Source organism: Piliocolobus tephrosceles, chromosome 15 (assembly GCF_002776525.5).
Source record: "Piliocolobus tephrosceles isolate RC106 chromosome 15, ASM277652v3, whole genome shotgun sequence".
Taxonomy (NCBI): domain Eukaryota; kingdom Metazoa; phylum Chordata; class Mammalia; order Primates; family Cercopithecidae; genus Piliocolobus; species Piliocolobus tephrosceles.
The window spans coordinates 47972196-47978736 of NC_045448.1; positions in this window are offsets into that span (position 1 = coordinate 47972196).

Below are 6541 nucleotides of genomic sequence, written 5' to 3' on the forward strand. Positions count from 1 at the left end.
TGGGAGGCGGAGGTTGCGGTGAATCCAGTCTGGGCGACAGAGTGAGACTCTGTCTCAAAAAAAGAAAACACAAAGAAAAAGAAAAGAAACCCCAGCTATTATGAATATTTTCAGAGATGTAAAGGAAAAGGCAATTACAATGACTAAGCAAATGGGGAATCTTAGCAGAGAAATGAAAACTACAAAAAAGGACCAAAGAGAGTTAGGTTTCTAGATGGGAATAGTCAGTTGATTTTTGACAAAAGATTCAGAGCAATTCAGTAAGGAAAGAAAAGTTTTCAACACATTGTACTGAAATGACTGGACAAACATATGGGGGAGAAAATGGACTTACCACCACATACAGAAATTAATTTAAAATGGTTCATGAATGTAGACAGAAAAGCTTAAACTATCAAGCTTCTAGAATAAAATATAGGAGAATATAATAATCTTAGGCTAGACAAATATTTCTTAGGACTCAGAAAGGAGTAACCAGGCCGGGTGTGGTGGCTCACACCTGTAATCCCCGTACTTTGGGAGGCCAAGTTGAGAGGATTGCTAGAACCCAGGAGTTCAAGACCAGCCTGGGCAACATACTGAGATCCCATCTCATTTAAAAAAAGAGATGGGGTGGGGAGTAACCATGAAGAAAGTTGATAAATTTGACTTCATCAAAATTAAAAACTTCAGTTTATCAGAAGACATCAAGAAAATGAAAAGAGCTGGGCATGGTGGTTCACACTTATAATCTCAACACATTGGGAAGCCAAGGCAGGAGGATCACATAAGGCCAGGAGTTTGAGACCATCCTGGGCAACATACTGAGATCCTCCTCTCTATAGAATTTTTTTTTTTTTTTTGAGACAGAATCTCTCTCTGTTGCCCAGGCTGGAACACAGTAGCATGATATCGGCTCACCGCAACCTCCGCCTCACGGGTTCAAGCAATTCTCCTGCCTCAGCCTCCCGAGTAACTGGGATTACAGGTGCCCGCCACCATGCCCGGCTAATTTTTGTATTTTTAGAAGAGAAGGGGTTTCACCATCTTGGCCAGGCTGGTCTTGAACTCCTGACCTCGTGATCCACCCATCTTGGCCTCCCAAAGTGCTAGGATTACAGGCATGAGCCACCGCGCCCAGCTGAAAATGTTTTTTTTTTTTTTTTTTGTTTTTTTTTTTTTTTTTTGAGACGGAGTCTCGCTCTGTCACCCAGGCTGGAGTGCAGTGGCCGGATCTCAGCTCACTGCAAGCTCCGCCTCCCGGGTTTACGCCATTCTCCTGCCTCAGCCTCCTGAGTAGCTGGGACTACAGGCGCCCGCCACCTCGCCCGGCTAATTTTATTTTTTAGTAGAGACGGGGTTTCACCGGGTTAGCCAGGATGGTCTCGATCTCCTGACCTCGTGATCCGCCCGTCTCGGCCTCCCAAAGTGCTAGGATTACAGGCTTGAGCCACCGTGCCCGGCCGAAAATGTTTTAAAAACTTAGCCAGGAGTGGTGGTGTGTGCCTGTAGTCCTAGCTACTTGGGAGGCTGAGGTGGGAGGATCATTTGAGCTCAGGAGTTTGAGGCTGCAGTGAGCTATGATCACACCATCACACTCCAACCCAGGTGACAGAGTGGGACCTTATCTCTAAAACTGAATAAATTAATTAAAATTAAAATTTAAAAAGTGTTTATTTTTTTTTTTTTTTTTTTTTTTTTTTGAGACGGAGTCTCGCTCTGTCGCCCAGGCTGGAGTGCAGTGGCCGGATCTCAGCTCACTGCAAGCTCCGCCTCACGGGTTTACGCCATTCTCCTGCCTCAGCCTCCCGAGTAGCTGGGACTACAGGCGCCCGCCACCTCGCCCAGCTAGTTTTTTGTATTTTTTAGTAGAGACGGGGTTTCACCGTGTTAGCCAGGATAGTCTCGATCTCCTGACCTCGTGATCCGCCCGTCTCGGCCTCCCAAAGTGCTGGGATTACAGGCTTGAGCCACCGCGCCCGGCCTAAAAAGTGTTTAAAAGAAAATGAAACATAAGCCATGGGCTAGAATGTGCCTATATCCCATTCCATATTTGTAACTCATATTTCTGACAAATGACTTGTATCCAGATTACGTAAAGAATTCATACACCAATTTTAAAAGAAACAACACAATAAAAATAGTGAAAAGACAACAGATACTTCACAAAGAAAGTGGGCTGGGCATGATGACACATGCCTGTAATCCTAGCACTTTACGAGGCTAAGGTGGGCTGATTGCTTGAGCTCAGGAGTTCAAGAACAGCCTGGGAAATGTGGCAAAACCCTGTCTCTACAAAAAAATACAAAAATTAGGCATAGTGGCACACACCTGTAATCCCAGCTACTCAAAGCTGAGGCACAAGAATCGCTGGAACCCAGGAGGCAAAGGTTGCAGTGAGCCTAGATCGTGCCATTGCACTCTGTCCTGGGCAACACAGTCTCAAAAAAAAAAAAAAAAAGGATATGCAGATGACCAGTAAGTGCATGAAAATGTATACGTTACTCCTCGGACAAATATACATTAAAACCGTAATGAAATATATACCATTTCGCACTGCTATAATGACTAAAATTCAACAGACAGACAATAACAAGTGTTAGCAAAGATGTACAGCAATTGGAATTCTCATAAAATGCTCATGAAAATGTAAAACGACACAAACACTTTGGAAAACAGTTTGGCAATTTCTTATAAAGTTAAACAGTTAAACATACGCCTACCCTATGATCTAGCATTTCTACTCTTAAGTATTTACCAAGATAAATGAAACTATCCACAAAAATATTTGTGTCCAAATGTTCATAGTAACCTTATTTCTTTTTCTTTTTTTTTTTTTTTTTTTGAAATGGAGTCTCGCTCTGTCGCCCAGGCTGGAGTGCAGTGGCCGGATCTTGGCTCACTGCAAGCTCCGCCTCCTGGGTTTACGCCATTCTCCTGCCTCAGCCTCCCCAGTAGCTGGGACTACAGGCGCCCACCACCTCGCCCGGCTAGTTTTTTGTATTTTTTAGTAGAGATGGGGTTTCAGCGGGTTAGCCAGGATGGTCTCGATCTCCTGACCTCATGATCTGCCCTTCTTGGCCTCCCAAAGTGCTGGGATTACAGGCTTGAGCCACCGCGCCCGGCCCCATAGTAACCTTATTTCTACTAGCCCCAACTGGGAAACAACCCAACTGTCCTTAAACAGATGAATTGTGATACGAATTGTGATAGATCCATACAATAGTGTCTAACTCAAAATTTAAATGGAAAAAAATTTGGCCAGGCCCAATGGCTCATGCTACTTGGCCAAGAAAGTTCTATATCTTGATTGAGGTGGTGGTTAGATGGGAATATGCATTTATCATAACTCATTAAGGGCCAGGCACAGTGGCTCACAGCTGTGATCCTAGCACTTTGGGAGTCCGAGGTGAGATCATTTGAGGCCAGGAATTCCAGATCAGTCTGGTAAACAAAGTGAGATCCCTTGTCCCTAAAAACATAATCTAAAAATTAGCCAAGCAAGGTGGTACATGCCTGTGGTCCCAACAACTCAAGAGGCTAAGGTGGGAGGATGGCTTGAGCCTAGAAGGTCAAGGCTGTAGTGAGCCATGATCGCACCACTGCACTCCAGTCTGAGTGACAGAGTGAGATCCTATCTCCAAAGAGAAAAAAAAAAACCAACTCATTGAGCTATCTACTTTAAATATGCAGTTTATTGTTCGTAAATTATATCTGAATAAATTTTACTTCATTTATTTATCTTTAGAGACAGGGTCTCACTCTGTCACCCAGGCTGGAGTGCAGTGGTGCGATCACGGCTCCCTGCAGCCTTGACCTCCTGGGCTCGAGCCATTCTCTTACCTCAGCCTCCCAAGTTGCTGGGACCACAGGCATCCACCCCCATGCCCAACTAATTTTTAAATTATCTGTAGAGATGAGGTTACACTATGTTGCCCAGGCTGGTCTCAAACGCCTGGCCTCAAGCAATTCTCCCACCTCGGCCCCCCAAAGTACTGAGATTACAGATGTGAGCCACTGAGCCTGCCTAAACTTGACTTCATAAAAAGGATTATTCAGCAACCACTAGATGCTAGGTTTGTAAGGTGAGAAGAAAGAATGAACAAAGAAGAAATAGTTGAAGACATATGAGAAAAGGGATAGCAGACAAGGTCCCTGAGAAAGCGAGAAGGAAGGAAACTCAGAGCCCAGATGGAGGAGTTTGCCATGGCCAATGCAGTGAACACTGACGCACAAGGGAAGGAAGGCAATGGGAGAGGGAGCCGACTAGAAGCAGGCAGAAGGCGCTGGGCATGATGGTTCATGCCTGTAATCCCAGCACTCTGGGCAGCCAAGATGAGAAGATTGCTTGAGGCCAGGAGTTCAACACCAGCCTGAGCAACATAGTGAGACCTCATCTCTATTTAATTTAATATATATATGACTGTCAGGCCATGCCATAGCCCAGTTCATATCAGTACCCAAATAATTTTCCTGTTCATATTATGAATTCACTGGTATGCCATTGCATTGCACGGAAGTACCATATAACCATATATATATATATAAAATAAAAAACTGTCAGGCCATGCCATAGCCTAGCTGAGCCTGGCGACCTTGGATATTCAATGTGCCCAAGAATGGAATTTCTCCAGCATTGCTCAGTAACTTGGAGGAGGAGGCAGAGAGTCCAGAGTTTGGGGAATTTAGGTTGGGGCATGGTGGCTCATGCCTGTAACCCCAGCATTTTGGGAGGCCAAGGGGGATCACTTGAGGTCAGGAATTTGAGACCAGCCTGGGCCAACATGGTAAAACCCTGTCTCTACTAAGAATACAAAAATTAGCCGGATGTGGTGGCGGGTGCCTGTAGTCCCAGCTACTCAGGAGGCTGAGGCAGGAGAATTGCTTGAACCCAGGAGGTGGAGGTTTCAGTGAGCTGAAATCATGTCACTGCACTCCAGCCTAGGCAACAGAGCAAGACTTTGTCTAAAAAAACAAAACAAAACAAAAAACAAACAAAAAAAACTTTGGGGAGTTTAAAGCAGGTGGCATGAAAGAAAAAAACATGTTAAGAGTTGGAGGCATTGACAAGTAACTTGCAAGACACAGCCCTTGGAGGGCTCAGCTGGATGGGGAAGGAAGTGAAGCCAGGAGGAGTACAGGTAAAGAAAAGGGAAAGCTTGAGGCGCAGGTGGAACAAGTAAGAGTCTGGGGGCAGGAGGTGGTGGTTAGGCTGGATTTGGAGCTGAAATTCTCTTTAGCTTCTGTCTGCTCCTCTTTAGCTCACAGATGAAGCATTTAAGATTTCTTTGACAACCTGCATTTCAGTAAATTCCACATATTTGTTGAAAGCCTATTGTATAGGAATCCAAACTGTACTGTAAAAGGAAGTTTGTGTAGGTTGTTTCTGCCTAGTAGAAGATAAATTCTCCTGCAGCTGTATTCATACAGCTCTGTATCCTCTCACCGCAGCAGCGAACATCACACTGCATCTTTAAGTCGATAACCTAAATATCTATCTCACACCCTTTAGTCCACAATTTCACTTTTAAGAATTTATTCTTAGGCTGGGCGCGGTGGCTCACGCCTGTAATCCCAACACTTTGGGAGGCCGAGGCGGGCGAATCACGAGGTCAGGAGATCGAGACCATCCTGGCTAACATGGTAAAACCCCATCTCTACTAAACATACAAAAAGATTTAGCCAGGCTTGGTGGCTGGTGCCTGCAGTCCCAGCTACTTGGGAGGCTGAGGCAGGAGAATGGCCTGAACCCAGGAGGCGGAGCTTGCAGTAAGCCGAGATCGCGCCACTGCACTCTAGCCTGGGCGACAGAGCAAGACTCCATCTAAAAAAAAAAAGAATTTATTCTTATGGATGTGTTTGCATATGTGTGCAACGACTTCAGTACAAGACTTTTCATTTGAATACCATTTGTAATGGCAGCCCTAGGAGGGCTAACATCACTGGGAGGCTAGTTTAATAAATAATGGCACTTCTGTGCAATGGCATGCTATTGCATTCATCACAACAACAGGAAAATGATTTGGGTACTGATATGAACTTATTTTAAAAATGTATTAGTTAGCCTGGGCAACATAGGGAGACTATGTCTCATATATATGTATTAGAGACACCTGTAGTCCCAGCAGCTTGATAGGCTGAGATGAGAGGATCGCTTGAGCCCAGGAGGTTGAGGTTGTAGTGAGCTATGATAGCTACTGCATTCTAGCCTGGGCTTCAGAGTGACAACCTGTATCCAAAAAAAAAAAAGGAAAGGAAAAAGAAATGTATTGCTTAAAGTGAAAATGAAAACAGGGCACAGAACAGGGGCTATGGTGTTTTATCTTTTCTATAAAAATAAAAAACACATATACACTTAGGAACTGGTGTCACTCCTGAGGCAGGATAGGAAGGAGGGACCTTTACAATTTTCTGTGATTTTACCCTTAAAATTTGGGGAGAAAGTGAGAGAGAGAGGAAGAGAGACTTCACTTGTTAGTTTCTGGAGGGACAGCGAAAACTACAACCTACAGAATGAAGCTCTAATGGTGGAATTTCAGGACTTGAACCCCCCAGCATCCCT